Source organism: Rousettus aegyptiacus, unplaced genomic scaffold, assembly GCF_014176215.1.
Source record: "Rousettus aegyptiacus isolate mRouAeg1 unplaced genomic scaffold, mRouAeg1.p scaffold_m13_p_2, whole genome shotgun sequence".
NCBI lineage: Eukaryota > Metazoa > Chordata > Mammalia > Chiroptera > Pteropodidae > Rousettus > Rousettus aegyptiacus.
Window position 1 is genome coordinate 150,359,335 of NW_023416295.1, and position 24,216 is coordinate 150,383,550.

Sequence of the window (24,216 nt, forward strand, 5' to 3'; positions counted from 1 at the left end):
GGTTATTCTTAGTCCAGTTTGCACTTAGTAACTGTGCTGCTCAGACGGCTGCTTCTCAGAGACATTTGCTAGTGTAATCTCTTAGTCGTTTTTATTGACTATGCCTTCAAATTGAACTTAGTAGCCTCTTGGCACTCCTTCACGTCTCGGGCCTGACTGAATTCATCTACACGGCAATTGATTCCCTATCTGGTGGCTTTGTTTCCCATGACACAGCAGCCCACACTCTCTAAGCATTGATGTCAACAGAACACCTGGACACCTTGTTATTATAAATGTGGGCCTTGCTATTGATGTTATGTCCATCAAGTAAGTGTGACAGATGAAAGATAAAACCTTTCCCAATGCTGAATCTAATGAGGATACAGGACTTCTGTCATTTTGAGGCTGACTAGCTCTTAAAAGCAGTTCAGTTTACAATATCTGTCAGAGAGAGGTAATGTTTTATGATATCAAATAACAACAGTTTCTTCACTAATAGGGATATAATAGTAATAAATACTTGCATAGAATTACGCAGCATGAAGCTATGGTTTGTCATCTCTTTCTACTCGTATCTTTTTCTATAAAATGAAATGATAACATTGCTATAAACACCTGGCAGTCTCTAAAGATATACACTAATTATATGTTGAAGGAAAAGTTCTATTTCTAATGTATTAAGGGCAGGATCAATGTCAGTTAGTTCAGTCAACATTTATTGAGTCTGGTGAAGTTATAAAGAAAGAAGAAGATATTATATTTTTGCCCTAAAGTAACACACAATCTAATATTTCCTGTCATGGTTTCTGTTGTAGTCTATATACTGCACTTTTCAAAACATTATTTCTCTTCTTTTCTATGATACTTTGATATTAAATGAAAGCAGAAAACTGGAGAGCTGCACCGTATGACTACCTGGGTTTTGTTGAGCATTACTGTAAACAACCGCCTCCTTTATCTTGAAATGTACATCTTCATTTACTAAAGAATCTTGGAAAAGGTAAACCGTTGGAAAGTAAATTTAAATCTAGTTCTATTAAAATGTCTTTGGTAAGCAATTTTTATACACTAGGAAAGAGTCACACAAAAGTCTATACAAAAGTTTTGAGTGTTTCATTGTAGTTCTTAGAGAAATAGAGAAAAAAATAAGATTTGCAAGCAGTAAGATGTAGTGGGCGTTAACAACCATTATTTTTAAGAAAAGAAACACACACAGCTACTGTAAACCAGATTTACTCACCAATGATGTCTTTCTACAGATTCTGGAGAATAAGCTTGATTAATACTAATCCAAAGAACGTAGAAATGATGCTGTTGAGAAAGAGAAGAGGTCAGAGGTACAATGATGATAATAAAATTGATAATTAATGTTAATATTCCCTCAACTCTTTTAGCAAGCCAGGCACTATTCCTAGCCTTAGGTGGTGTATTAGTCAGGGTTCTCCACATAAACAGAACCAATCCGTGTCTCTGGTGAACCCTGATTTGTGTGTGCGTGTATGTTTATGTCTGTATACATATCTATGTATATGTGAAGAGAGAGATTGATTTACTATAGAAACTGGCTCACACTATTACAGAGGCCAAGAAGTGCCATGCTTTGTTATCAGCAAGCCGGAGACCTGGGAAAGCTGGAGTATAATTCAGCCAGAGTCCAAATGGCTGAGAACAGGAGTGCTGATGTCCAAGGGCAGAAGATGGATGTCTCAGCTCAAACAGAGAGAGTGAAGTTGCCCTTTATCCACCTTTTTGTTCTAGTCAGGCCCTGATGGACTGGATGATGCCTCCCCACACTCATGAGGGCTTTCTTTTTATTCAGTCTACCAATTCAAATGCTAATCTCTTCTGGAAACACCCTATAGACACACCCAGAAATAACATTTTACCAGCCACCTGGGCATCCCTTAGCCCAGTCAAGTCGATATAATCATCACAGGTGGATACTGTTTTTATCAACCAGTCTAACTCCCTTTTTAACCACACTGCTCCTCTGCTTATTACCTCAACTGAAAATAGACACCCACACTTTAACACGTGTTAACATATTTATAAAAGAGCATGGGATTTCTATTGGTATTAAACTATAAAGTATAGAACTCTTAGTTGTTATAATGTTTACTAAATACATGAAACAAAAAGAAAAACATTTAAGAGACTGATATGCCAGGCAGCATAGTAGGTGATTTGACATACACTATTCATTAAAATGCATTCCTGGCGTTCTGGGTAGTAAGCAGTACTGGTGTCTTTCTTTTTACCTTTTGTCAGCTCTGCCTTCTAATGACAGTTTCAATGCTGGGGGAATTAAAATAGACGTTTTGGAAGCCCATGAATGAACATGTGTTTTGGTGTAGCAACTCAGACTGGTTGGAGTGAGGCAGAACAGAAGTCCCTCAAAGAAGAATCACAGTTTTCTTAAGAAAAGTTTAGTTGTATTTAACAGGAATTCACTCAAACATAGTTTAAAAAAAAAAAAAGCATTTTAGTAGAAGATCATTTTGCCTATTATTGTTATTCTTTGTTGTTACCTACATAGGGGTCTCCCATGGAAGAAATGCAAAACCTATATCCAGGTCTGCTGTAGACAAAAACTGGGGAGAAAAATATTGGTAGAGTTTGCTCTTTCCTTCTTACCAATGGTCCCTCTCATTCTCACTGCTCTCTAAGTGATTCTTCTCTGTGTCAGCCTACTGGCCTCTTCTTTCTCAGGTGCCTCTAGGCCACCCCAGCTCCAAGATAAATCTAGTAATCTTGGGAGAAAGAAAATGTTTGGTCCAGTCAAGGCTTTGGATAATCTACTCTTATATCCAATTATCTATAACCTGAGAGGAAGCCTCAGAGTCATGAAATATAAATGTGGTGCTCTAATGATCAACCTAAGGCTGATGAGAGTTTGCAGGGAGAGGAGCTGAAGGTTTTACAGGCAAATTAACCGACATCTATTCTACATCAATACTAGAAGAAGGTTACTGCTACATTACTTCTCATGGGAACTTAAGTAAGATATTTGACCTCCGTGTGCTTCAATTTCCTCATTTATGAAATGGGGATAGGAAGTTGCTTTGTAAGGGTTAATGATTTAATTCACGTGACATGTTTAGAATGCAAAATATTTTGCCTATTATTATTATTATTGTTTGTTGTTACTGTCTGGGCTCGACTTCTAATAGCCGTAAGTTAAATAACTTAGAGATTCAATACGATTTGGTATATTCCTTATTTTAATGGGATAATTCCTCTTTTCTCACATGAAAAATCTAATATTCTACAGATTCGGGGTAGAATTATTGAAAGATTTCAACATAAGAAGAATGGGAGGTTTAACTCTTAAAAACACATTATCTTAAGTCACTCACACTTCTGCACTCTTCAGGCATAAATAAAAAATGTTTGTGGTTGATAAACAATGGAAATTTTTAGATTCCAATAAGGAATACATAGAAAAATGAGTCTTGAGCAGTGGTACTTAGGGCAGTTGGCTGAACTACTGTAAAGAAACTGGCTGGTCAGTTAGTTCCAGCAACCAATTTCACTGGCTTTTCCATTTAATTGGCTGATAGTTTGATCGCTGTATAGAAATACTGTGGAATGTGGGCATTATTGAACAAAGCAAAACAAAGTGACTCATTAAAATAAACTGCAATGATAGAAACAAGGCTCTGTTGGAAACTGGTTTTAAATAAGCTGTCCCATTCTGAATAGCAGAGGCTTTCCTTTCAAATCTTCATTATTTGGAGTTATTTTGTGATTTCTGGTATAGATATAATTTTGGCACCATTATCTATCCCTCGAAATAATCTCTCCTCCATTTCCATTTCTAAGCTTCTGTGTTACATAGTTGACAATTATTCTAATTCTAGTCGGTCTTTTAATTCTTATCCTTTCTCTGAAATCTGACATTAAACACTCCATTTCAGAAATTGATATAATATCCTGGTTTGGCCCATAAAAGAAAAAACTGCTTTTTTTCTTTTGCTGGATTGGTGTCTCTACCCCTCCACCTCTCTGTATTAACTTATCATTCACTTTGTTCTGTCTTCTCACTGTCAAAAAAAAAAAAAAAAGCTATTTTTTTTTTTAGTCCTTTCCCTCTGTACTGTCACTTTAGATTCACAGTTGCTAAGTGTTCCAGGAGCCTACCAGAGGGACTTTCTCGTGGTGTGATTTGCAAACTTTGAAATAACACCCACCAGCAGAAGCACCATATGCTATGAAGTTACACAGTAAACTGACAGGAGCATCTCATTTGTCATTTGAAATTCAGAAAATGTCAGCAATTTTCATCCTCAGCAATTGCCTAAATGCCTCTCTGGTTAGCAAGGAGTAACATTTAGTGTAAATGGACATGAAAATATGAAATTTTACATTGTGATTCTAAAGAAATAATAACAGCAATGCCAGTATTAAAACCTACACAACTTGATGAGCATATGGACAGACATATTAAATCTCTATATTCATTTTATATTCCATGTGTGCAACTTTAGGTGAATAGTTTTATCTGTTAGGTTTATGACATTTAGACTATTCACATTCTATAACATTGGTGATTCAAATGTGCCTTTTTATGATAAAATATAATACTGAAGAATATTTTTAATACATTAAAGTCAAATTTAACATAAAACACAAGCTGTTCCTTTGTGATTACACTGAATTTTCATCCAGCTGCACTTAGCTTCAACAGAGCCAAGAGAGAAAACTACTTGGCAATTCTTCCTAATTAAAGGATGTTAATTACTGCTAAATACTATATACTTTCTATGTTATAAAGGTTCATTTAAATCAATGTTATTACAATACTAAAAAAATTAATGATTTCAAATCTAGTAAGTGTGGCCTAAGTACCCATTAGTTAGTACTTTTAAATAACGTCACAATTAAATCTCTGAATTGGTGTTGTATGAAGACTAGAATGGCCTCACACATTTAGCACATCTTTTATGTATTAATCATAGTACCTGATGGTATCTCTTCTTATCTAAAGTTTGATGATGTAATAGAAGCAGATGCAGAGGTTGTGTTGTAAAGATGAAGAATGAAACACAGTAAGATCTAGGTATTTCCTTCACTCTGAATTCACATTTGGCCAGCGTGGCCTCCCGGTAATAGAAGATATTAGACTGAGCTCTTCACTATCTCTATGAACTAGTAGATTATGACCATTGGTGACAGGGAAACTAACATTTACTGAGCCTCAGAGGCTTTCTCATGTGATATAGCAGTCTTCAGGATAACTATAAATACCCCTGTTTGCATATAAGGATTTGGGGGCTTAGAAGTGAAAGCTGCCAAGTGTACCTAATTAATAGGTGGCAGAGTTATACTTAAAGCACATTCTCTCTGACCTCAATTCACAGGTTTTTTTCCACTAAATCATGCTCCCTGTTATATGAAGGGAATCTGAAAACATTTTGCTTTATGAGCCAATATTCTTCCATCCCTTATCACTGGGCCACAGTTTATTTATTTATTTGAATTTTGGCTCAACAGGTGACCTATAAAGAAAACTCCAGATTTGGCTCAGCTGTTGATAGAAAATGCAACCCAGGAAAGTCGCTTCATGCCTTTGAGCCTCAATTTCCTCACCTACAAAATGAATAATGACTGTAAGTCTCTCCTAAGATTGTGGTGATGATTAAATGAGGTAGTGTATTGGGAAAGGAGGTATTTATAAAAACATAAAGTGTGATCCAAGACAGGGTTCTTTAGTCAAGTGCTCCACAGGAGAATGAGTAAAGAGGAACAGCAATTTGGACTCTTTATAACCCACAGTTGATAATTATTTTCTTTTCCTTAAAAAAGTCATCGTATTGATCTTTTTTACCATACAAAGTTGATAATTATTTTTAGATGACTAAAATCCATCAATGATTATAGGCAGTTGCATAGCTGAGATATTACAGTACTGAATACTTAGAAATGTGAGCCATTGGATCAGACAAAGAGACCATAGTTCAAATCCAGACTTCTCCAATTCTGTTTGTTTGAGCTTAAGTGTGCTACTTAACCTTTCCCACTATCGTTATCACATCTGGAAAAGAAAAAGAAAAATAACATGCTATCTTATAGCCAGGGCTGACCTTATAGATATACAACCTGATTACTTGCACAGGACCTCATGCTCAGAAGGGTCTCAAACTTGGTTGAATGCTCTGCTATCACTAACTTGAAATTCTTAATAATTTTATCTTTGAACTGAGTTTTGTAGGTGAAGTCTTATGTGACAATGAAGCATGCATGTGAGGAGACATGCCTGGTATGTGTGTCTACCTGAATTCTTTGTTACTCCATTAGTGTATAATACTCAGAATGCCCCTTAAGCATGGAATCCCAATGGACCCATCATGCATGGGAGACCAGTGAGATTCAAAGCAAGTGCAAGATAAGCATGTTAGGTCTATGGGTGAGCAAATGAGAGCACTGATAGCCCGAGAGGCTGTGTTTGCCCTTTGAACCAGAACTTGTTTGAAATGAAGAAAGAAGTCAGGTGCATTTGAACAAACAGAAAGAAACAAGGAGCCCTATGATATGATAATATCATTTCTTACTTTAATATTACTTATTCTGAAAATGACGATACTGAATGAAAGGAAAAGATAAGGCAACCCATAGAGCCTCTTCTTTTCAGTACTTCCTTATTCGACAGTAAACCAAAGGTAGGGAGTGTGGTAGAATGTGCACATCTCAAGAAGTGAAATAAAAATACTCAAATTAGCTTTGCACAGCATCCTACTATTCTGATAAAAACATAATATATAGGCATGAATGAGCTACGAGATACAAATTGTATAATTTTTGTGGCTCTTCATATGAATTAAATGTTCTTATATTTGCATTTAAAAATGATTCTTATGATATCAAGATAAATGATACAATTTATGTTAACAAGTAACAAAATTTGTATTAAAATAACATGAAGTGGCAGATATAAAACACCATGCCCAAGTCAAGAGAGAGACTGTAAAAAAAGGAAAAAGTTTTATGGTTCAATACTTTTTGGAAAAAGGACTCTGCATTTTCATTTCACACTAGGCCCCATAAATTATGTGCTCATCACTACAGTTAGCATTGTGATTACGAAATTATTCGGCAGTGTCTGACACTTAACACCTGGTAGAGGTTGCCTATAATGTAGTAATCGTTCCTGAAGTTTTATGCTATTAAAGTGTAAAAAAGGTGCAGTAGAAAGTAGATGTTAAAAATGCATGCTCTGGAGTCGGATGGCCTATGTCTAAATTAAAATCCATGTTCGTTCGCTTTGTAGTTGTATGATTTTGGGCAAGTCACTTACCTTTCTGGGTCTCATAAGATGACAATGCAGACATCATAGGATTGCCTAGAATAATGCCTATAAAACATGTAAATGTTTATTACATTTTTGCAGCTCTTAATTTTGCTGTCATTTTTGTTATTAGAATACAGAGGAGGGAGAAATTAATTCAGTCTTGAAGAAATCAAGAAAGGCTTTACAGAGGAAATAACATTTGAGCTGTCCCTTATGAACTTCACATTCATAAGTGGTTAGTGGAAACGAAGTCAGGCACAGAGACGGCTTGAAAGGGTCCGCACCATTTACTGACTCCGATGGCCAGGCCACATTAATCAGAGCCCTCTCCAAACTTTCAAATAACTTTTGTAAAACTATTTAGGCTAGCATGATATTCTCTTTACATGTTGATTTATGCTCTTAGGAAGACCATTATAAGAAAAAATAAAACTCTTTAAAAACACATAGTTGTCAGAAACAATCCAAGATTCCCTCACTGGAAGACTGCATAAGAGAACCTTTTAACAGAATAAAATTGCTCCTAATGTGCAGGCATACACAGAAATCAATCAGCCTTTTCCCGCAGCTCTTGTCTGTTCATTTGATATAGTTGCCCAGTTTGACAAGAAATCTGGAGCAGGGCTGAGGAGTGTTGTCAGCATAAAGATGGGAGAGAAGTGATGTACTAGGCTAATAAAAGGACTCACAAAGGTCCCCGAAGTCATAAATCGTTCTTGCAGCTTTTAAAATCCGTTTCCTTTGTAGGATCGGGATGATGGAGCTTTGACAGAGTGCTCTTTCTATCCTTTCCCTCGCATCTTGGAACCCTGAGTTAAGTGCATGAAGAGAAGGCAAAATGCAATATAACTTTCTGCCTTAGCTAGCCCTGTCTCCCTCCATAAGGGTCTGTTGTAGCCTTGCTGATGGAGACGGTGCTGCACCAGCCTCCCTGATCTTCACCTGCCTGGGCTGCCCTGCCCTCCCCATCAATTTTTATGATTGCCTCCTTCCCACGTGCACTTGGAGAACGACTTGATTCTCTTATGCTTCAGTCTAAACCCTGGTACTAATCTTTAGCATTTTTATTAAGTAGGTGGTTTTCTTTTTGGTTTAAAGTCAGATTCTTTAGGTAAATCTAGCATGGGAAATATTGCAAATCATGCGCTGGATTTTGACTTACCGCAACATATGAACAGCATCCAGGAATTGCACAGACAGGTCATCTTCGAACATGAGCAAGGATCACAGTTTTGGAGGAGGTCATCAAGAAGACGTTGTCTCCAATTGACTGGAGAGCTGGACCCAGACAATAGAAGCCTCTTGACTCCCTTTTCTGTTCTTGGAATATAGGTTCTGCCCACTGTTTTCATCGCCAGAGCCATTTCAAGGATGAAACTTTGAGGGAGTAAAATGTTGAGATGGATGATACCAGTGACTGAATCTAGTTAAGGCTTCTATATAAACTTTTAAGATGTTTTCTGGCTGGGCTGATGCAGAGATCAACTCATTCTGTAGGCGCCCGAGACGAGCCTCCTTTGTAAATTTCCTTCCTTGCTAAAAGTGCCACCTACCAATTGAGAGTAGTTTGCCACTTTTTTCAGTCTCTTCTTGCCCTCCATGTCTAGGGCAGGTACCAGATCTCCCCTAGGAGATCCCCAGAGATTTTCATCCAACACACAGACACAGAGCCGGCTTCTACGTTTCTGTTTGGGATAATCTGCTTTCTCGCACTTGGAAAATACAACTGATACGTATAGTAATTCAGGCAAATGTAATTAGGAAAATATATTGATAAATGGACTATCCCAAAGAAAATATTAATGTATTTTTATTTGGAGGTGTTTTATTTACTTATAAACTATTTATTTACTTATATAAGGTCCGTGTAGCGCCTTAGGTGAGAGAAAAATCAGGATCCTGGTCAAGAAGAGAGGTGAAAGGGTGGCTCTACAGAGTAGTGGTTAGCCCATCTGCTTTACATGCAGAAGGTCCTGGGTTTGAGCCTCAGCCCCGGGTGCACACCGCGAGGGTGTGGGAGGAAACCTGTTTTCAGAGATCCAGTTCTTAAGGAGAGACAGCAACATCCCTAGGTCAGGAGTGGAAGTGGGGTGGGAGGTGGATTAACAACAAAAGTGAAGATTACAATTAAAATTATGGAGCTGATTGTCATGTCTGAATTATAAAATGAGTTGCAAATGGGAGGATCAGAATTGAGTGAGAATGGGAAGTAAGAAGAGACCTAGTATATAAGAAGCCTAAGACTTAAGGCAATGAAATGATGAGAGAATATTTGAAGCATGCTTTTGTTTTTTTACAGAGCCACAGAATCTTGAAGATATTCCAAAGAATGTTCCTAAGGCTCTGAAGGCAATTCCAAAATAGCAATTCCAAAAATGTTTTTATCAGTGACAAAGTGACATCGAAGTGTATAAACATCCCATGATGCCTACTTTGAGGGGGGGAAAAAGCACCCATTTGGGTGCGTGAATTCTGGCATATTTGTTAAACATCAGACATATCACTTTAAAGTGACTCTTTAAATATGCAATATGTTCAGATACAGGAAAAACCAACCTGGAACACTGTTGTGTTTTATTTCTGTATTGCTAGAGGTCCTATACTTTTCTTTGTTGTTTTTCTCAAAACATAGAGTCTTCTTATTTGAAAATATTTATGTGTCTATGAGAGGATAGGAGATTGTGCATTGTTCTTTGAAACTTTTTTTCCTACATTACTACATTCTCACACATCTTTTTCTGTGGGGCAGAATGACTCTGTTTTTCTTTATAACCATCAGTTCACAAATCCAAGGGGACCTTAACATGGCATGGCTCGTGATAACTTTCTAGTTCTAAAAGATTTTGGGGAAAACTATATATCAGCAGATGAAGAGACTGTGCTTTATTTGAAACTTTTGTCAGTCTGACCCCATAAACAGAGGTACCCTGGTTTGCTAGGTTGCAGTAGGTCTGGTAACATATCTGATGACTGTGATTCATGTTACCATCTGAATTTCACCAGTTCACTTTGAGATTTGAAATAAGTCACTTCACATTCTGGAATTTGTTTCTTCTCCCAGTGCTCTCACCCACGTCACAAAGATGCTGTGAATATTAACATCAAAAGCCTTTGAAGACTCCTAAAGAAAGGCATGCCTCCAAATACAAGGCATTAAGGAATCTAAAAAGTTCCACTTCATGACTATCATATAAATAATCAAGAGGATTTTACCAAGAGAGCAGTTACTTTGTACTAAATCCAGCTAAATAATGGGGGGGGGGGGGAATTGCATGGAAGACACAGAAACTAACATAGAGCCTAAAGATGTGTATGCAATAAGAACTTTAAGCAGGATGGGGGATAAATCAATAAGCAAACTGTTTGTAGGATGTATTTTACACCTTTGATGTTCTTGATTTTAAGTTATTGTCCTTCTCATTTGACCAAATACATGGAAATTAGTTCAGGGAACAAAAATTTGACAAAATGCTCAACTTCATTAGTTACCAGAAAAATATAAATTAAACCACAATGAAATAACTACACACTCAGTCAAATGGATAAAAGTAAAACAATTGACATTACCGAAAGTTAGTGAAGATGTGAAACAGAACATGAATAAATTGCTGATGGGAGTGTTAAGTGGAATTTTCTTATAAATTTAAATGCGACCCACACAATGACCCCACTGTTGCATTTCTAGGTATTTACCCAATAAAAATTAAAACATGTCAACGAAAAGATTTGCACAAAAATTTTCATAGCAAGTTTATTCATAATAGCCCTAAACTTGTAAAAGCCCAAGTGTCTATCCACAGGTGAATAGATAAAATGCAGTATAGTCATATAATTGAATACTACTTAGTAATAAAAAAGAGAGAACTCTAGATACAGTACCAGTATCTGTGTGAAAGAAATGAGACAACAGAATGTATCAGATTGTCATTAACTATGTGGCTATTACATCTACAAAGGCTGTTGTCCATTTCCAGTCTCTTGTCCCCTACCCCCACATATACTTTGTGTGGCATGTTAGAATGTGAAATAATTACATTAAGGTTAACCCACAAAATAATTTTGAATTTTTGAGTGTTTTCTATATGCAGTTACTATGGCAGGTATTTTTACGGATTGCATCACAATGAGCAAGATACTATTATTATCCTCAATTTTTAGACAAGAAAACAGGCTTAGAAAGGGCAACTGCAGTCACAGCTAAAAATAGAGTTGAGACTCAAACTCACATCTATCTGAATCCAAACCTGTAGGAAAAACAAGTATCCTCACCTGGCCCTCATTGTTTAACGCTAGTCTTGTTTTTACAGAAATATGGAACCTAATCTATCAGCCCTTATTAACCTATGTGATTTATCACATTGTGATACAGAAGAAATGAATCATAGAATATGGGTAACTTGCTCATAAATACCTACATTTATCAGGACCTAGTAGTCAAGAAGAAAGAGAAAGCCCTATCCAACAAAGAACACGGGTCCCAATACAGGTGTCATATGAGAAGTTACTGCAGTAAATTTACTGTAGTCAAACTTATGACTGGATTCAGTCCATGGCTGCCAGTTTCTAGGCTTCATCCACCTACTTTAGTTCCTCACATTCTGCCTCCCCCAGAAGCTCATAACTAATTACCCACATCTTCATTCTCACACCACACGGCTAAGTCAAAGGATCTTTGCTCCCACATAAGGTACAAAGACTCAGACTTCAGCTTCTACAGGAATTAAGGCAAGATATAAGATGTATTTAAATAGCCTCAACTCCATTCCTCCTACAATACTTATGTATGTACACCCATATGCACCTACATATATATATATATATATATATATATATATATATATATATATATACACACACACACACACACACTTAAGGGGGTTTAATATCAGTCATTCTTCCATGTACTCTGATTCTGACCAGTGGGGCTTCCTGTGTCCCTTTGCTAACTCTAAGTCCTGGGATCTGGTGGCTCAGGGGCAACCACTGGCATCCCTATACTGCCTTGGGTGAAGCTCTCTTTGCCTGCATGTATCAGGTCTCGGGAATGGTCTGTCATTTTGATTACCCTTTCCCCATTGTTCTTTCTGGTCTCCCTTCTTTGAGGACTAAAACTTTGCCTCTTAGCCTCATAAAGTGGCTCGAGCCCTGCTATACCACGGAGACACTCCTAGTTAGCCATGTTTTCAGCCTACCTGTCCACAAAACCCGGCAAATCTGATTCCCTCCCCATGAGTCTCTATGATGCATGGTAGGGCACTCTTTTTTCTTTTTGAGAGCAGTGGTGTTCTGGTAATGTTGAAAAATGGATTCTCTGGGGAAAATGCCCTGATTTACAACATTTATCAATTTCTGTGATATAAATACTTCTACAATGAACAAATTCAGGCCACCAACATGATATCATTTATTGTGAAGTTGGGAAGAGATGACCAGCAGCGATCATTATATAATATTTCTATTATACAGATAAAGAACCTCAAAAACATCAGCAATAGTAAAATGTTGTAAATGAATTGGTAAGTAATGAGTTTTTAGTGTTTACTCTGTTTCCAAACTTTCAAGACATACTTCTTTTATTATCACAACTCTCTTGGAGGAAATACTAACAATTATTGAACATATTCTGTATACTAGGCATTTACTTACCTTATTTCATTTAATTCCCAGTAGAGGACAGATGATGCAGGTATTATTATCTCCATTCTTAGAAGAGAAAATCAAACTTTTAAATCAGTGAAGGTAGAATTTAAGGCCAGATCTGACTGACTGGCAAGTTCACATTCTTTCCTTTATGCAGACTTCCTTTTGGCTCCCTTATACAGCATTACTTGACTATATGCATGTTTAGATGTTCCTACCATTTTATAATAGCTTATCCTTTAGATTATAAGCTTTAAAAGTATGAAAGAATATTGTTCCTGTACCACCTAGGATAATGGGAGTTTAATAAATTTAGTCGATAGATTTTATTAAAATCTGTTTTATTGCTTTGTTTATAAAAATAATAATTAAAAATGAAAAACAATCACAAAGAAGAAAATAAATCATACATGATTCCTTTACCCTGAGACATTCAATTATTGTTATTTTGTAATTTTCATGTTTTTCTTTCTATGTATAACCTTTGGAAATATCATTGGCATCATACTGTACTGCATCATATTCTTTCATATTGTTTTTCACTTTGATTTTTTGTATTTTACATCGTTTTACCATGCCACTTAATATTCTTCTACAATGATGATATTCTCTTGTATTTATTTAATAATCTTCTTATTATTGTTCCTTATGATTTCTTATTATGAAAAAGGCTTGAATGCTTTTATAGAGGTATTTACACACATCTTTATTTCCTAAAATAAATTGCTGTGTATGAAATTGCACCGTTTTGTGACTTGTGTGCTATAAAATTGGCTTTCTACAAAATTACAAACTTACCTTTCTACTAGCAGTGGATGGAGTGCCCAACTATCCACATTCTTGGCAACATTTGGTATTATAATGTCCATTGTTAATCATTACCATGCTGGTAAATAACAACCAGCTATTTACTATTTCTTGACTAAGTTTGAACAACTTTTCATAAATTTAGCTACCTATGTTATACAAAATACCTATTTGTTTTTTGTCCACTTTTATACTACAGTGTATTTTTTTATTGATCAGTAGTCATTTTATATATCAAGGCTTTGAACTTTTTCCCTTGTGTTGCAAATGTTTTTTCTAGCTTCATTTACTTTTTAAAAAATCTAATTTTAAAATAGTTATTGATGCACAAGTTGCAAGATATAGGGTTTCTGTGTATCCTTCATCAAGGTTCCTACATTGAGAATATCCTGCATTAACCATAGGAAATTATCAAAACCAAGAAATTGACATCAGTACAAACCAGTGAAATAAACTACAGACTTGTATGGGTTTTTTCATTTATTTTTAAATCTATTAATGGAGATTTTTAAACCTAAATTTAAATGCATTCATTCTTACTACAAAAAAAAACCCAAAAAACTTTACACTTTTGTTTTCCAGTTGCACATGTAAGAAGGTTGGAAATGGCCACTCCATCTTAACAAGTAAAAATCTGAAGAGACTGAAAAATCATCAGCTCTTCTTGAGTCCATAAGAGAGAGGAGGACACAGGGCAAACCACTCCCCCAGGATGGAGAGACAGGTGAATATAGAGTCATGGCTTACGAGAGCAGAGACTCACAAGCAGAAACCACTGTGGGGACCAGTGCCAGGGTAAAAAAAAATCTGAACTGTAATAAATGAATTGCTGAGGTTCAATGCAGACAAGTCTGAGAGTTAAAAATGCCAACATTCTCTACTACAAAAACCAGAGTCATACTTACTGTGTGAAGCTTTAACTTCCTGACATAGTCTCCCCTCTGCTTACAGAACATTTTGGACATATAATAAATTCAACGAGTGATAGTAAGACTATTATGTGCACGGTACAAAGGACATAAATACAAATGAGGTACTATTTCTGCCTTCAGAAACTTAGGGTAGCAATATCTCTGATACAGCTCTCAGATTTTTATCCTCTACATTCATCATCAACAGATTTGGAAGCACTAAGCACACACACACCTTTTTTCTATGAAACAGTTTACCCATGTCATTGCATCATCTGAAATTTGTCTGTAACATTTGACCCTCACAAATCTGTACTTGACTTTCATGATGCTCCTGAAATCTTTCCAAACTATTCTTATTTCCTATTAAGATCTAGTCAGACCAGAGCCACCAGTAATTATCCCCCAAACCTAACAATTCATTTTTTATCCTTCCCATTTCCCTAGTAATTTTATACTTGGGTGGATGGATGCCTTTGTGTGTTCATGTGTTTTGTATTTATAGCTATAATGGTAGAAACTTGCAGTAATAGCTCATTATATAAGGATTTGGAAATAACATTGGCCAAATCCCAGATCCTAACACCCAGCAGTAAATATAATAAAAATCTGATGTAACATGTTTAACCTACAAGGAGGGCACCATTTCTGTCCCAGAACAGCTCATTATAGAGATTCCACTGCATTGCTATTTCTACCCATATCCATGGCAGCCTGCAGACTGCTTGAGAGCACAATCATTGGCAATATGGCTAGATGAAATGACCTTTGGAGGTCTGTTTTCCCCCTTGAAATTCTATAATTCTAGTGAGTTTCTTTTACTTGGAATTATGGCACAAAGACTTCATTTTACCAGGTACCTGGCACATACTCTGCCACAGTTGTTAAAAGTACAGATGCTGGAGCCAAGAGTAACTGGCCTCAAATCCCAGCTATGAGTGTGACCTGAAAACAAATCACTTCGTGTCTCTATATCTCCATCAACTCACTGTAAAATAATAATCATACCTATCTCACATGTATGTTGTGAGGACATAGTTAATACATATAAAGCACTTAGAACAGTTCCCACCACATACTAAGTGTATAGCAAACTACCAATTGCTAGGTGCTACCAACAAATATGTGTTTAAAAAAACTCAATTCCATGAGTTCCCAGTAACTTAAAATATGCATTTAATAGGCACTCAGGAAACACTGGAAACTGATCTTGGATCTGAATTTTATAGATTCGTTCGAATCCTTTTAAATACCTTGTCTCATTAAAATGAAAAGATTTAATTAGAAAAGCAATTAGTCTTTTTTGAAAACTAATTCTCAGTGTATATACCAGGTATATACATATTGAATCTACCAATGAAATCCTATGATAAGACTATGTTTGCATAATTCCATTATAGTCAAAAATATTCATATCCATTTTTGAGCTTGAATCAAGCATTTACAGAACTATAATGTCTCTTCTTTGCAATATTTTGTTGTAGGTGTGTCAAATGTTCTAATCACTCACCAGCTACAGACACTGACTGCAGTCTAAAAGATATAATTGAAGAACATATTAAATAGTTCCATAAAGCTTGGAAAGTGAAGCTAAGTTTAAATCATGGAATGGCTTAAGCAGCAGGTACATTTGCCACATTTGCTCTTAAGTCATTTAAAAAGCATTAAAACATATTTCAGAGATTTCAAACATGCAATTATTTTTGTTGCCACTCAAAGCATAAAATAAACACTGCTTTAAAAAGCTATGTGGTTTTTTATCTATCAAAACAAACTTTATGAATAAAAATTGTTTTCCCAAACCATTTTTCATACATTTGCAATTCATCCAGCATGTTGTAAGCCTCAAATTACAAAAACCATTGGTAAAGTGTATCATTGTTCCCCCAAATTAAAATGCATTAAACTCAAGGTGTACTTATTTAAAAAAAAAAAAAAAAAAAAACTCCTTTGAAAATACGTATCACGCATTTATGTAAGAATTCCATTCACTAATAAAGCTGTATTTTGTCTACCTAGATGGCACTGATTTTTTGTGCTTATCTTGTGGATCAGTCTTATTTTATAACTATCCCTTCTTTGTGTTTATCTAAAGTAATAACTATCTTTGAAATTAATTTAACAAATAAATCTGGAGCACCTACTACTGTTTTTAAGGTTCTTCACTAGATATTTTAAGGGGCTTAAAGCAGTTACAACAGGTGTACCAATCAGAATTCCCACTCAGGATGGACATAAAAACAATGCAGACAAGTAGACCGAATACAACACTATATGCTCTCTCCCTGTCATTTTACAAGTTCCAGGCATAGTGTTGTCATGATAGAGAATACACAGGCCAGCCATTCCTCTGTTCTAGACCACCCCTGACTGCCTTCTTGCCACCTGCCCTCGATTTCTTATTCTGTGATCCCATAGTTTAAATCTGGCTTCCTATATCCACCCCAGGCTGGCGTCCTCTTTGACACATTTAGAGCCTTTTTGCCGAGTGAGATTTCTCTCCAATCTTGAGTCCCAGACTTGTAAAGCACCAAGTAAGAAGTCTGTCTGCCAGTTCCACTTTGTAAGACTGACACTACTTAGCCTAGACCCCCTCCCCATCCCCTGCTTATACTCCCCCAAATCTGGCCTGTCATAGAAGGAGCATCAGAAAAAGACAAAAGGCATAACTTTAGTACATGAATAATTTAAAGAATAATAGAAACCAGTCATTACAGTAAGTCAGAAGAGTGAGAAATGGCTTCTGATTTGGAATCTTCTGATGGTTAGTGATAGGCTTCAAGGATGCCTGATAGGAGGAACTGGGGAAGAAGCATGTTTATGTCCATAAAAAGATTAAATTTGTATTACGAAAATAGTATATTTTTACATGGGTGATTTTCTACATTTTTGTAGTGTCATCATGGTAGTAGAGAGTGTAACTGGACATTTTGAACAGCTTCTACAGGCCAGCTACTTTCCAAGTTTGGTTTTATTTATTATTCCCCTTCATATTCCAATGGAGGAGATATTTTGTTTGAGGGTGAGATACCAAATACTGCCATATACCTCAGGTGCTACAGCTTCAACCCCCATTTCTTAGCACTTTCAGTTTTAGAATTCCTGTTGTTCCTCCTACTGATTTCAAAGTGAATTAGAATTTATATTTATCCCAAACACAATTAACAACTCTTCCTATCCAAATGTGGCATTTGTACAAATTCCAAACACTTAACCTCGGACAAAGGCAGCAGATCAAAGTAGGTGGTACACCCTAGGAAGGCAGCCCCATAACTTCTATGGATCAATAGTGATAGGTGCATGGGTTGACAGCAGGAGTTTCTCTGCACCCAGTTTGGCAAAGAAGAGAAGCAGAAGAGTTAAGGCTACAAAAAAAATTATACGGCAATTCTGTATCTGCAGGAGGCATCCTGTTGTTGAAGAGGGGAAAGAACAGAAGTACAATATGAGTAGCCCTAAAGCCACTGATCATTAATAGCTAGGAAGAATTAACGCCAAAATAATTCACTCAAAATCACAATCTTGTGCCATGAGGAACTATGTGTCTGTGAATAGTAAGAATCGCTGCTGGCCTAGAACATGGACATGGCATCTCTTCCATACAAACCTCCTGCCTGTAGCTGATCCAGAAAAAAACTCATATCATACATGCAAAGCTACTACAAGAAAATAAAAGAAATAAACAGAGAAAAAAATGGAAGACAAAGAATACTCACCAGAAAAAAAAAAAAAAGTTTCTATAGAGCAGATAAAAATTTGGGTCAAACATATTGCCATAAACTTAAAAACAAAAAACTAAACAAAACTACCATGTTTATAAAACAAGAGCTCATATCAAATATACAAGAGCTTGGGGGAAGAAACTGTAAGACAATCGGAAATGAAATATGATTTGGCAGAGCCCAGGAAACATCTATTTCACTGGCAGCAACTAGATTCTGCTAAAAACCTAGAAAGAAACAAGGGTGTTAGGAATAGATAAAAGAGGGCGATTCAATGAGGTAGGAAAAAAGTATTAAAAAGAAATAGAAAAGCTAATAGCTAGACAGGACAGATTTAAAAAACCTTAAAATATGCGATAACTAGTATTCTGAAGAGGTAAAAGAATAATTAGAAAAAAGTTAAACATATACTCCAAAGTAACTTTCCAGAAATATAAGTCATGATTCTATAGACAGGGGGGGCACACCCAACTCTAGGAAAAATTGACACAAAGCATTCAACCTTGAATCATATTTTAGTAAAGTTATTGTAGTTGAAAGAAAAAACTATTGCGCATCAAAACAAAAAGTTTGTTAGAATGTTACTTTCCATAGCAATGTTCAATGCTAGAAGACATTGGAGCAATGGCACAAAGTCCTCAGAAAATAAACTATGAGATCCAAGAATTGTATGCAGCCAAATAGTTATTAAAATGTAATGAAAATAAACTTTTTAGCTTGCAAAAACTCAGAGAATATACTCAAGCCCTTCCTGAAAAAAACTACTATAGGCCAAATTTTGAAAAGCAAAGAGATAAATGGAGTACTGGTCCTAAGTATTGACTTCATTTAACTGTACTAAAATAATTGTGGAGATTATGGTCACAGAACAAAATTTACATGTTACAAACTCTAATTATGTAGAAATAATATAGCCAAGGTTTAGAAGGGTAGAGGACAGATGGTGGGTAGTAAAAATCAATAAGCTGATTTTTCTCATCTGGTAGAGCAGAGGATGGAGAGATTATTGAAGTTGATAAATCATGTAATAGAGCTATAATACATTTCAAAGTCTAAAGAAAGTGTGCTGTTGCACAGTGCTGGTGAGAGTGAGTACAAGGACTTCATAAGACTTCTCTAGACCTGTTGTATGGGACCAAGAGAAAAGGGGTAACTGTAGAGTTCAGCTTTAGAGTCTCACTGGAAATGGAAATATAGCTGAGGGGCAATGAATCCTTTCCTACCGTAGTTATGAAGCATCTCTCCAGTACCACCCTGTTAATTGTAGTTGAGAACTATCTTGATTAGGGACCAAACATCTTTTGAATACGATCTCATTCCCCTCAAGAAGGCCAAAGTGCTTTCCTAGCTTCCTTTACAGCTAGAGTACAGACTGAGGCTACAACATTCAGACACAATCACACAGGATTTTGTTACCCATGACAGCAGTGGAGGAATCTATCCTTGGCCACTGCGATAAGTGAGGGCTCCAGTTTGCAGAGATGGCAAAGGCAGAGTTTTGGGTATCAAGTACCCAGAGGTGGTAGCACTGAGTCTTCATTGGAGCAGTTCTAAAGGGTGGCTTGGGCATTATTCCTAGCTGCCTGTCTCTATGCACAATGATTTGGCCTTCCCATTCTGAAAGATATCCAATATGCTTTAAAAATAAATTTATTTACGCTTTAAACTAGGTAGAGGGAATTCTGTTATTTGCAACTAAGAACTATGTCTGAGTATGTATTGTCTGGCAGAACACACACTTAAAAAGCAAAACACAAATTTAAAACATTTTTTTTGTGTGTTTAAAAGACTGAGGATCTAATGTTTTCATTACCCCTCAGCTGGGAGATCACTTACACAGTAGCTTCAAATTAAGGAGCCAAGTATCTGTGAAACGTCCCTTCCCTAGAACATCTGTATCTATTTCAATATAAGTTAAAGAATGGACTTTGTTAAAACAGGTTTTGGTTTTAGGTGCAATTATACTGGAATCCTCAAAAGTTAAAGCATTCCAAATAGGTAAAAATCAAATACTGCTGAATCTTACTATCTTGGCTTGCTGAAATCCTTTGGAAGATTTTGTGGATAATTCTAAATTCAGCTAAAATGTTTATTCTAGGCTCCAAAGCTTCCTTTTAAGCCTAAAGTGAAATCAAGTTCACTGCCTACTGTGGAAGGATTAAAGGATAATGTCACTTGCCTTGTTCCCTCTCTTGTTCTTCGCTTTGAAAACCAACAAAATATACACATTTATCCTGAAGTTTCATGCTAAAGAGGTGCTGCAGCTGGTGAATTTTACTACTGAAAGACACAGTTATGTTGAAATCTAGGTGTTGAGTACAAGGCTTTCTAATCTGGTGGTTTCAAAGTGTGGTTCCTGAATCATAGTATCAGTATCGCCTGGAAGCTTCTTGGAAATGCAAATCCTGGGGTCCCATAGCAGAGATTTAAGGAACTGGAAATTCTGGGCGGTGGGGCCTGGAATTCTGTGTTTTACCAACTCTTCCAGTATTTCTGATGTATATTAGTTGGGAAAGCAGTTAGGGAACTACTTTCTTTGGCAGCACAATTAACCACTCCGATCAAAGGAGAATCTACTTTTGAGAAGGGAAGAGCAAATGGATCTTCTTAAAAGTGCATTTCAGAGCATTAGAGTTCTTCTCCAGAACTAACCTAACTTCACATATAGCATAAACTCCTTTCTTCTTCCACAGAGGAAATATAGGACTCTTTGTTATTAAGATCTAATATAGAAGTAACTTCCTGGGACCACTAGACATCAAGTTCCCTTAAAGTCTTCTCCTTGGGCTAAATAATCTCAGTTCTTTTTATCTTTATCTTATAATTAGTTTTTAAAACTCTTCATCATCCTTGTCAAACTCCAAAGTAAAGTATAACCTCATTTTATTGTTCAAATGAATTAAAACACATTTCCTATCATTCAACCACAGAAACTAATGCCATAGAACCTAGGCTTCCTATATTCTACCTATGTTTTACAGAAGTTTTACTTCTAAAAATGAAAAATCAAATTGTATCTCTGTCCTTTCTAGATATTCTGATTCCTCCTTCTCACTCCTATTCTTCCTAAAAAAGTTTAGTTCATCATAAGGTCACTAAGTATTTCACATATACTGCATTAAACATTCTGATTCTCATTTGCCCTATTAAATAAGAATTGACCAGATGGATATTCCTCTGACTCTCTCTCTTGAGCAGGTTTTACTTAATTAAAAATGATTATTTTTACTATGTATTTTATATATCGGCCAGATGTTACCTGTGGTCATTTCTGGAAAGGATCATTTGGTGGTGATTATAAAATATATATTTTCCGTTGGGAGGCAAGACTCAGAAAACAATTGTAGAAATTGATTTCACCTCATACCTTTTTCCTAGTGCTGAAATGGGCATAACATTTTATATTCTCTGAAAGTATAGTCTATTCAAATTCTTTCTCTTCTATTTCTACATTGTGGCCTTATTTATGTTGTATCAAAAAGATGGTCAAGTCGATGGAAGAAAAGTTAATGCTGGTCTCCCTCTGTACATGAAGTACAAATTGACTTTTCTAAAGAAGTTGATTTGGTTTTTCTGGATCTGGCTTTAGACATATATATAAGATGTAGCAAACTGTTCTGCTCATTTAGGACACGCTATATCATGTTCTGGTAAGAATGCACTTCCAGATAGATAACTCTAACAGTTCCTGCTCTATACAGGTCTCCTCAGATGCTGCATTTCATGCAAACTGATTTGCCTAAGTTCCCTGTTAGTGGTGAAATAATCCAGAATGAGGCAAAGCTTATGAAATTATGAAATTTTTCTGTAATTACACCAGTCATTTTCTCTCCATTTGTAGACTAGAACCCCCCCCAAAAAAACCCTTTTTTCTTAAAAAAAAAAAAAAAAAGCAACATTGAATTTTCTTTTTTTTTAAAAAAAAAAAACTCAGTTCTTGAGGTTACCAAAAATTCTGAAAGTCTAATAGATGAAATTAACTACACTATCACTTGAACTAGATATAGGTAGCTGGTCTTCTCCAAAACACCATTTAGAAGACTCCTTGAGGTAAAAGTAAGTATTGTGAAAGTCTGAAGTTCACATGCTGACAAATGCAATATTAGCTATGGTGGGATATATAAACAAGTAAGAAATTTTCAAAGTCTTACAAAATATTTCATGGGTGATATGGATCTAGGTTCTGGGCTCAACTTTGACTTTCCATATGACCTTGCATAAGTGATTCTCACTTTTAGTTTCTTTTCTCATGTAAACAATGATGGATAAAACTATTCCCTAAAGTCACTTTAAGCCCCTAAATTACATAATTCGTTGTTTAAAAGTAACTTTAAAACCTAATATGCTTTACTGAACAATTATGACAATTTGGGGGGAGCGTTTTAATTAGTGTAGAAGCTTTAAACACAGAACACAGCAAAACTCTTCTGTTTAAAGTATCTGCTCTCAGTGTTCTCAAGTACACAAATCTTCTTGTAGTAAATCACAGTCACCTCAGAAATGACCTCTTCCTCTTATGTTTTCATAGCAATCAACATTTACTAGGATTTTCTGACTAAAGTCATCTATGTTACATTTGATTTCAAGAGCCAGGTAAGGTGCAGACATATCTGACGAAGAGGCCAATAGTCCTTGGAATAAATTGTCCGCCCCCCCCCCCAATTATAACATTATTTACCTTTAGATCAGGCCATGCTCATCAGCCTCTAATAGGTTTGAGGGACTCACCAGTGTTAATTTCCTATGTGAATCTATAATTGTCCACAGAGGTCAATTTCAGTGGATGCCTCATATAAATCGGAATTGAAGAGAATGATGCCTGTTCACTTGATCAACTAAAATGACCAGCTGGGTTTAATGGGAAGAAAACAAAAACCCCTGTGAAATTGGAACAGCTTCAAAGGTGATAGAATGTAATTATTTTTCTGCAAAGTTTCTTCTCCAAAGGTGACTGGCCATTGTTCTAGTGGGCACTCGGGCCAGCGTGTTATGAAGGTGGATATGGCATTCAGAAGCAGTGACCATATCCAAAGGCATAAGTCAAGAGTCAGCTTTCTGCTAAGGCACTGGGAGAAAGCAAGATTTCTTTTCTGTTCTTATTTTAGTCATTTCATTTACAGTTAGAGAGGTGCTTTGAGGGACTTGCCTAATTGACTCCTGAGAAGCAATTTCTAATTTAGATTGCTACAATAAGCTTTTTCATTTTACAGCCATAAAACATTTTCTTGAATTTGTTATAATTATCCTTATGGTATTATAATTTTAGGTCTGAAAGAACCTCGATATCACCTGCCTCAACGCCTTTATTTTAAGGATAAAGAAACTGTGATCCAGAGATGTGAAATGACTGAACCAACGTCACAAAGCTAAAAAGAGCATGAGGCTGGGCTAGAATTTGGCAGAGGAGAAAATGAAACAAAAACCGACTCCCAGTCCAGGATTTTCCACTTATGAGTAGCTGGAGACTCATTCAGAGAGGAAAAAAGACTCCATGAAAATCACCATTTAAGAAAACTTGGGCTCTATGATATAGTAGAGGTACTAGCAAGCAAAATAAAAAATTGGAGGAGGGAATTCTGAAGAGACAGAGGGCAAAGTCACCAGTCGACTGTGACGCAGATGATCATTCGCATAGCTGACAGTGAGCTCTTCACGTGTGTGTGTGTGTGCTGGGGGACAGTGATATACTGCACAGACTCACGAGCTAGACTGCCTGCCTGGGCTTGACTCTAGATGCTACTAATTTTGAGCTTTGTGACTTTTTGCAAGTTGCTTAAGTTCTCTGTGACTCAGTCCCTCATCTGTATAAAAGGACGATATCAGCACTTGCTGTTGTAAGGATTAAAAACCTTATTGTACTTACATA

The 24,216-nt window shown here is 36.2% G+C and overlaps 1 protein-coding gene and 1 long non-coding RNA gene across 3 annotated transcripts in view; both read right to left on the minus strand.

Moving 5' to 3' along the window:
* DERA (deoxyribose-phosphate aldolase) overlaps window positions 1-24,216 on the minus strand; it is a 201,262-nt gene that overhangs the window by 91,727 nt on the left and 85,319 nt on the right. The window lies entirely within an intron of this gene.
* Window positions 4,026-22,233, minus strand: LOC118613706. Its single transcript, XR_004955726.1, has 2 exons — window positions 12,917-22,233; window positions 4,026-8,647 (listed from the first exon to the last, which is right to left on the minus strand). It is a non-coding gene; the product is annotated as an uncharacterized LOC118613706 (long non-coding RNA).